At 38.2% G+C, this 9734-nt stretch overlaps 1 pseudogene; it reads left to right on the top strand.

Moving 5' to 3' along the window:
- Positions 1-4026: 4026 nt before the first annotated feature.
- LOC149165369 (thioredoxin-like fold domain-containing protein MRL7 homolog, chloroplastic) overlaps positions 4027-9734 on the top strand; it is a 98341-nt pseudogene continuing 92633 nt past the window's right edge.

The following is a 9734-nucleotide window of genomic DNA, read 5'->3' as shown; positions in this document are numbered from 1 at the left end:
CCGGAAAAGATTGAAATCATTGCAAAGTTACCCTCACCAACCAATCAGAAGGGAGTTGGGATTTTTCTTGGGAATGCAGGATACTATAGAAGGTTTGTTGAAAATTTTACAAAAGTAGCCTCTCCATTATTTGAATTATTGACTAAAGAAGCTGAAATTCATTGGGATAATGAGTGTTAAGCTACACTTGATACACTCAATGAAAAAATTTCTTCAGCACTTGTATTGAGGGGCCCAGATTGGAAATTGCCTTTCCATATTTCCACTGATGCCTTTGATTCAACCATAGGAGTAGTATTGGGACAAAAGGAATATCCGGTAACCCATGCTATTTATTATGTTAGTAAAAACTTAACTCCTGCAAAACTAAATTATACGGTAACTGAAAAAGAATTCCTTCTTGTGATTTATTCTATTAATAAGTTTAGACATTACATCAAGGGCTATGAAGTTTTTGTACACATCGATCACTCTGTCATTTGGTATCTCATGAATAAACCAATTACTAATCGTAGGATTACTAGGTGGCTTTTGTTGCTACAGGAATTTGACATCGCGGTATTGGATAGGCCTATAAAGGAAAATCAGGTAGCTGATTTCTTATCTAGACTCAACCATGCAGGTGAGGACGTTCCTGTTAATGATAGCTTTCTTGATGAAAATTTGTTTGCTATTTCTGTTAAAACACCTTGGTTTGCAGACATGGCCAATTACCTTGCTACATGAAATTTTCCTCCTTATTTTTCATCTAATCAGAAAAAGAGAATTATTAGAAAAAGTATTGATTACTCTTGGATTAGGGAAGATGTTTTTTTCACTGGACCTGATTTAATTATTTGCATGTGTGTCCTGGAAGATGAGATCTATGACATTTTGAGAGCCTGTCACGATGAACCATGCGGAGGACATTTTGCAGACAAGCGAACAGCTTACAAAATCCTTCGCTTAGGTTACTATTGGCCAAGTCTTTTCAAGGATGCAAGGGAATATGTCTGGAAGTGTGACAGCTGTCAGAGAATGGGGAAGCCTGTACAATTAGATGAGATGCATTTGTAGCCACGGGTTCTTATAGAACCTTTTGAGAGGTGGCCTCTTGATTTTTTAGGTCCCATCAACCCTATGTCCAAAGGTAAGAAGTATATTTTATTTTGTACTGATTATGTTACGAAGAGGGTGGAAGCAAGAGCATTACCTAGAGAAATAGATAAAGTAGTGGTAGACTTTCTTTTTTCTGATATTTTTGTAAGATTTTGGGTACCTAGAGAAATAGTCATTGATCAAGGTACTCAGTTTGTATCAAAGTTTATGCAGGGAATTGTGCAGAAATATCAAATTACTCACTAGATGTCTACCTCTTATCATCCACAGGCCAATGGGCAGGTGGAATCAAAAAATAAGGTGTTGGAGACAATCCTTACCAAGATGGTGCAATTACATAAGAAGGATTGGTCTGACCGACTTCTTGAAGCATTGTGGGCCTACCAGATTACATGGAGAAATACCACTGGCTTTTCTCCATATGAATTGGTGTATGGAAAGAAAGTTTTATTGCCCATTGAATTTCAGATCAAAACTTTTAAAATGGCAGTAGATTTGGGAATAAACCTTGATGAAGCTCAACAGCAAAGAATCCTGCAGCTCAATGAGTTGGATGAAATTAGGCAGGATGCTTTTTAGCATACTGACTTGATTCAGCAACAACGGGCTAAATGGAATGACAGATACATTAAAAAGAAGCAGTTCAAAGAGGGAGACTAGGCATTGTTGTATGATTCTAAATTTAAGAACTTTAAAGGAAAATTTAACACACATTGGTTGGGCCCCTATGAAATTGAGAAAGTCTTTGATAATGGATCTATTTGGGTTAAAACCATTGATGATGGGAATGTTACCTTCTTGGTGAATGGGAACAGACTCAAGTTATATCAGAAACCCCAATCTAAGGAGGAATTTGTGGAAGAAATTGTGAAGAAAAGAGAGCTGGAGATGGTGAGAGAAGGGATCATTCCTTCCACTATCTCTTCTTGATTTCCTGCTAACACAATGAGCTCACTTTGTTCCTCCTCGTGCTCGGTAAAACATGAGAGGAATGTCTATTGGGTATAGGTTTATTCCTTTTTCTAGGGCCAATGGACTAATTACGTAAAAGGAACCCCCTGGAGTCTTCTTTTCCAAGTATTTCAGACTCTTTAAAAATGAAATCTAGTGAGGATGGACTGCCCTGGGCTTGTTAAAATTACAGGTTAGTAGGTTCTCTTAATAAAATTTTGTTTTCAGATAAATCTGAATTTCTCGTGTTGGACTGACGTGGAATTTCTTAAGGCCCTCCTTCCAACAATATTGGCCCATCGACATCAACAATTTATCTGGGTGAAAGATCAAAGCCTTATGATGCCTTGAAGCTTATATGCTCCAATGATAGGTTATCTCGCCAACAAAAATGGGGAATCACTATGGCTCCTTGACTGTTGGATCCTACAAGGGGGTTCGACATTAGCACATTAATTCACACCCAATAGGATGCATCAGGGTACCTTGGTCCTCGCTCTCATTAAAGGTTATGGGCCTCGCATTGGTTAAAAATTGAACTCAATGGCTGGTAATCGAATGAGTTCATTGCAAATTCGACATCAACACCTTTTATTCATGTGAAGTGGATTGTACACAAGCAAGGGAGAATGTTAGTTGGTGGTTCAATTTCCTACATAAGCTATGCAAGTCATGGTCTTATTTCCTGCAGAATCTCCGTAAGTCATGGTCTGAATTCCTACAGAAGTTTCAAAAGTCATGGCTCAATTTTCTGGAAGATTCAGTAGTGTGGTTCCATTTCCTACAAAAAAAAAAAAAAAAATCAGCAGTCCCGGTTCCATTTCCTGCAATGGCACCCTGGTTTTCTGAAAAACAAAACAAAAAGCATGGACATAGCATTAATTTAAAATTATTTAAAAGTACTGAAAAAATTTTAATACTAGTCAAGGTCATTATTTGTGAAATCATATATCTGATTTACTTATTAGGTGGGTTATCATCTCAAGGACATGCATGCATCATCTGAATTACTAGACCATTGGAAGGTATAAGGTAAAGTACAGTTGGCAATGGGACACTTAAGGTAAAGGGTAATTAATGCTTTTATTTTTAATTATTTGTATGATTTTTTGGCTATGATCATCCTTGTGAAAAACGCAATCGTAATCCGATATATTATGACTCCATCTCCTCGCCTGATCACCATGATTCTGACACAACCGTTATACATACTCCCCATATCTTCCTGCAGGTCAAATCATGATGACAATCATGATCACGACCGATTTTTCAAAAATCTCGTGCTTTGTGATCACCTTCTATAATAAGCCCTCCCTTGTCACACGAGTCTGTTACAAGCTTAAGCCAATATTTCCAAAGAATTGCATACGCCTTGTCTTCCAGTATTTCACCATGTAGAAACTATGTGCCCCTATCTGCTTTGAGCCGCAAGGGCCTAAATTACTGGAGGACGACCCTTGCAACAAGGTGAGATTGGAAAGAATAGGGTGGCTGCCATTTTTCCAGCGATTCAGCGGCCACAACTCCAAAGTGACAAAATCTTTCGCCCTAAACCTGAACGGTGATAACGCTCACGTTGGGGATGTTCAATTCAGGTTGACCAAGGGTTTGGTAGCGTGAGCACGTGGGATTTCACAGTCGGGAGAACGTTGGTTCAAGAGCGAATGTTCCAACAAAAGTTTATGTGCACCCTTCCTCCACAGAGAGAATTCAAACCTCGACTGGACTAAGGGAATCTTGTAGGAGTTCATGAAGAGTAAGCACCGAAACTTGTTATTTTTCCTACAGAAATACATCACGTGTGAAGGTCGCTTTGGACTTGCATTCATGTTTCATATTCACCTCCTCGCCCATTTCCATGGCAAGCCGTTAAATTTTCCCTATTACTTGAGGATGTTGCTCATGAAGATGTCGACGACTGCCAAGGAAAGGGGGGTCAATTTAGAGGAAAACCTCTAGCACCACGGGCTGGTGAACATGATCTTGATGGAGGTCTTGAAAGAGAAAAAGCGGACATGGGAGGAGTTCTTGGCCGAAAACTATTTTGCAAAGAATGAGGATTCTGATTCCTCATATTCTATGGAGGAAGCTTCATCAAATAAACCGAGGAAAAAGTCACAGACGCATGGGCTACAAATAAAAGGGAAAGAAGAGGAGAAAAACTTTGACCCTTCAGAGTCTACAACAGAAAAACCAGTGGAAAAGTCGAAGAAAAAGTCACAGACTCAGAAGCCACTAGTAAAGGAGGAAAATAAGGATGGCCTCAGCTCTCTAAAGCTCACTGAGAAGAAACCCGAAGAAAATCTAAAGAATAAGAAGAAGCCTCAGACCCTCGGGCCACAGACAAAGGAAGCAAAAAAAGATGAGGAGGTGGTGGTGACAGGGGAGATTGTGGGCCAAAATCCCAAGTCAAAGAATGGTACTTCCACCTCGGCAAAATGATTTACCAGAAGCCAAGTTGTTCAACTGGCAATAAAAGATACTGTGGATGCAGAAGTATTGCCCGAGACACCGGATAAGAAGAAGGAAAAACACCACGGCCCACCCAAAGGTAAAGAGAAGATTGAGTCAGCTGAGTTTATTGGTAAGGAAGTGATGTCCTTTCAGGACTCCCCATTGCATGGAAGTGGGAATAACACAGAAGAGGAACAGCAAGTAGAGGAGGACCTTGAGTCCCCTCAATGCCTCCAAGGACATCAGGGAGGGGAAGTAACCCCTTAGAAAAGATGATCTCTACAGGAATTGGAAGAAATCATCACCGAGCTCACTACTTCGGAGAGAGCTCTGAGAAAGGAAAATGAGACCCTGAAGGAGAACAACCTGCATTGTTAGGCCTTATACTACTAGTGTAATCCATTATTGTTATTAGTACAACCCCCTTATTATATTGATGTACCCATGTAGTGCCCATATTGTTACTATTGTGCCTCATAGAAGCCCACTATTATTATTATTGTGCCCTTACATTATTATTGTTATGTCGGCTCTGATTATATTATGACCCCTTAGACTCCTATATATAGAAAGGAGGTCTTTTCATTTGTATCATCCAATAATTGTTCATTTATGTAATGTAAAGGAGGTTTCCCCCTCCAAGAGGCTGAATTCTAAGGCGTTGATCTATCTTTTCTATCTTTTTCTGAGTTAGTTTCATAACATTTGGTATCAGAGCTTTGGATTCTAGGATTTCGCTACTCCAAATAGGTCATCGTGGAATTTTCGCTATAACTTTTTTTCTGCGATGTTTCAGAAGCATAAAAAAAGACCCATTTGAGAAGAAATCGTGCTAAACCTCGGATCCAAATTTCAGATCTTTTTGCTCTATATGTGCGGAGATATGATCTGAGGAAGTTGGTCTTTTTGCAGACTCCTGAATTACATTCCAAACAGGTGACCTGGGGAAAATCATCATAACTTTCTCTCTGAGCATCGGATTGAAATTTTGTAAGAAGGTATAGAAAGAGGACAGACTATAGTTTCTTGTATATATTTTTTTAGAGCCAAAGGTCAAAAAAGTGACTCGTGGCATGTCGTATAAGTTTGCTCTACTGAACTAGTCTATAATCAGGTCACTGTGGGATATTTCGCATAACTCTTCCTTGGAGAATTCATTTTGGATCAGACTGGTGGAATTGGAAAGAGGACATAGAGGGCTACTGTAGATCATAATTTCAGAACTGGATGATCCGAAAGTACAGAGATACATTAGAGGCAATATCGAGCTCCTACAAAGTGAAAAAGGGTGTGTAGATTCTTTTAAATTTTTGCTTAAGATTGCTTTGAAAATTTATTTTGAAGGAATTCAAAGGGCATAGTAGAGCATTACTATCGATAACTGATGCCCTGAGGAAAGAAAATGCAAACACCTAGTAAGAAACCTGAAATCTCTAGCATGAGTCATGAAGAAGAGGAAGAAATGCTACATGATATACCAAAATTACAAGAACAAGTGCAACAAATGTCACTCTCACAAAAGCTAACAGAAGCTAAGATAAATGGCGTGGAATCTAAGATAAAGGGCATGGAAGCTAAGATGGACAATTTGAAGATAGATTTGAAAATATATTTAAAGAGGGACATGGCAGATTTGAAGACAGACATGGCAGATTTGAAGACAGATTTGACAAATTTTCTACAAGAAATACTTACTAATGGTGAAAAGGTAGTAAAGGAAACTCATGATGCGAACAAAAGAAATGTTAATCATGATTTCTTAGACTCTAATATGGGATCGAAGACCCACCATATTCCAAAAATCAATATGAGGAAGTTTGATGGCAAGGATCCCGCAACATGGATATTACAGATGGAGCAATTTTTCGATCTCAATAACGTGAAAAACACACAAAAGGTACGTATTGCAACTTTATATTTGGAACCAAATCAGTTTGTATGGTATCAATGGCTTTGCTCTCGTAAACAAATTATCACTTGGGCAATTTTTATGGAAGAATTGACAGCACATTATGAGGATACAAAAGGCAACACTTTTTTTAGCCAATTGATAAGTCTCAAACAAAAGGGTTCAATAATGGAGCACATTGAGGAGTTCCAAAAATTGAACATAAGGGTAAAAAATATTCCAGAGGAGCATAGGATCGATGTGTTCATAGGTATTTTAAAGGATAATATCCAACATGATGTTTTCCTTTTAGAACCTGATTCATTAGAGAAGGCATTCAAGTTAGCAAGAAAAATGGAAAGCAAAATTATGGCAACCAGGGAGCATACCACTCACAACTATAAAGATGGAAGTGTTGTTGCCCTTGGTCTTCCACAACCTATAAGGTTGACATCACAACAATTGGAAGAAAAAATAGCAAAAGGGCTTTGTTACAGTTGTGATAGCAAATACACTAAAGGTCATAAGTGTGCTGAGAAGAAATTATTCTACATAGATTGCGAAGAGGAAGAAGAAAAGGAGCAAGAAAAGTCAAAAGAAGAGGATATACTCCAGGAACAAAGCCTAGATAAAGAAGAAATGAATCCGACCATATCTTGTAATGCATTGGTGGGAATTACCACTCCCCAAACCATCAAGATAGAAGGACAAATCAAGAAGAAAAAGGTAATAGTGTTGATTGATTCAGGAAGTACCCACAATTTTATTCATTGTAAGGTAGCAAAAGAATTGAATTGCTTCTTATATCCAGCACCAAAGTGTCAAGTGATGGTTGCAAATGGAGGAACAATAAATTGTTCTAGAAAGTGCCATAATATCAAGCTATCGATGGGAGAATATGTATTGACTAGCCCAATGCTTTCCATTCCAATGGGAGGTGTTGATGTTGTACTAGGAATCTAATGGCTACAATCCTTGGGTACAATAGCTTTTAATTTTCAAGAAATTTTCATGAAATTTTCTATGGAAGGAAAGGAAGTTGAATTAAGGGGTATTTCAGGGAAACCGGGAAAGATAATCATCTCTAACGGTATGACAAAGCTTCTAAAAAAGGAATAAAGGGGTGTAATTGCACAATTATGTTCACTAGATGTTTCCACATTGGAATAATCTATTTTTCCATATCTCCAAAAAGTCTTGGACAATCATTCCAAGGTATTTGAGACTCCCAAAGGTCTCCCACCTATTCGTGATCAGGATCATGCTATTCATCTGATTCCAGGAAGTGTTCCTCCAAACATCAGGCCGTATAGATATCCCTATGCCCAAAAGAGTGAAATTGAATGTATGGTTGCAGAAATGCTAGAGGCTGGTATAATTCAACCAAGTCAAAGTTCTTTCTCTGCTCCAGTAGTATTAGTGCACAAGAAGGATGGATCATGGCACATGTGTCCAGATTATAGGGAGCTCAACAAGCTCACTATTAAAGATAAGTTTCCCATTCCCGTCATTAATGAATTACTGGATGAATTGCATGGATCAATTTACTTCACCAAGTTGGATATTCGTTCAGGATATCATCAAATCAGAATGAAGACTGAAGACATTCTGAAAACAGCATTTAGAACTCATGAGGGTCATTATGAATTTTTTGTCATGCATTTTGGCCTTACTAATGCACCTTCAACATTTCAAGGTTTGATGAATTCCATTTTCAAACCATTCCTTAAAAAATTTGTGTTAGTATTTTTTGATGATATACTAATCTACAGCAAGTCTTGGAAGGATCATGTTGAACATGTTGATAGGGTGCTACAACTATTGGAGGAGAAACAATTATAAGCAAAAAGATCCAAACGTTTCTTTGGAGTACAAGAGGTGGAATATCTGGGTCATATTGTATCTCATGAAGGAGTTAAGGTAGACCCTAGCAAAATTAAAGCCATTAAGGAATGGAAAATCCCCACATCCATAAAGCATCTGCGAGGATTTCTTGGGTTGACAGGGTATTATCGCAAGTTTGTTAAGAATTATGGGATAATAGCAGCACCTCTAACAACATTATTGAAGAAAGATGCATTTTCATTGACTCCAGAAGCAACAAAGGCCTTCGAACATCTTAAAGAGGTAATGTGCCAAGCACCGATCTTAGCTACACCGGACTTCACAAAAACCTTTATTGTGGAATGTGATGCTTCAGGAAATGGAATTGGTGTTGTTTTAATGCAAGATGAAAGAACCATTGCTTTTGAAAGTCGTCCAATCAAGGGAAAGTTTTTACACAAAGCTATTTATGAGAAGGAAATGTTGGCAATACTCCATGCACTTAAGAAATGGCGACCCTACCTAATGGGAAGACACTTCAAGGTAAAAATAGATCATGATAGCCTTAAATACTTTTTAGAACAAAGATTATCCTCTAAAGAGCAACAAAAGTGGGTCACAAAGATGTTGGGTTATGACTTTGAAATCATCTACAAAAAAGGGAAGCAAAATGTGGTGGCAGATGCACTCTCAAGAAAGGATGAGGATGTGGAAGCATTGTTTTCTACTATTTCTATTATCCAACTAGATTGGATAAACGAAGCAAGGGATGAATGGAAGAAGGACGAAGAAGTATGGCCACTCATTCAAAAGTTGCAGAAGATCCCTATTCAAACAATATTGCCAAAACTTGAAGAGGAAGGAAAAATCATATTGAAACCTGGAGCAGACACAAAAACAAGAACCCGGCAGCTACGAAATCGATCAATTTCAGAGTATCTCATCAAGTGGAAGAACTTACCCGCTGAAGATTCCACATGGGAGACAAGAAATTTATACAGAAGCATCAAGAACTACTCAAGCATTAAGGACAACACTTTTTGAAGGAGAGGGGCATGTTAGGCCCTATACTACTAGTGTAACCCCTTATTGTTATTAGTACAACCCCCTTATTATATTGATGTACCCATGTAGTGCCCATATTGTTACTATTGTGCCCCATAGAAGCCCACTATTGTTATTATTGTGCCCTTACATTATTATTGTTATGTCGACTCTGATTATATTATGACCCCTTAGACTCCTATATATAGAAAGGAGGTCTTTTCATTTGTATCATCCAAGAATTGTTCATTTATGTAATGTAAAGGAGGTTGCCCCCTCAAAGAGGCTGAATTCTAAGGCGTTGATCTATCTTTTCTATCTTTTTGTGAGTTGGTTTCATAACATGCATATCTAGAAGGATCATGAGGAATGGGTCTAGAAAACGGCCCGAATTATGAAAAACAAGCAGGGAAAGATCTACCATCTAAAAAAGAAGAACGAAATGTACAAGGTTCAAATTCCTGTAGAATCCAGC

Source organism: Pinus tabuliformis, chromosome 5_1, assembly GCF_031772625.1.
Source record: "Pinus tabuliformis cultivar Carrire ecotype Pingquan chromosome 5_1, CPIR1, whole genome shotgun sequence".
NCBI lineage: Eukaryota > Viridiplantae > Streptophyta > Pinopsida > Pinales > Pinaceae > Pinus > Pinus tabuliformis.
The sequence above is the reverse complement of the archived record's forward strand: the minus strand, read 5'-3'. Positions and strand labels throughout refer to the sequence as shown.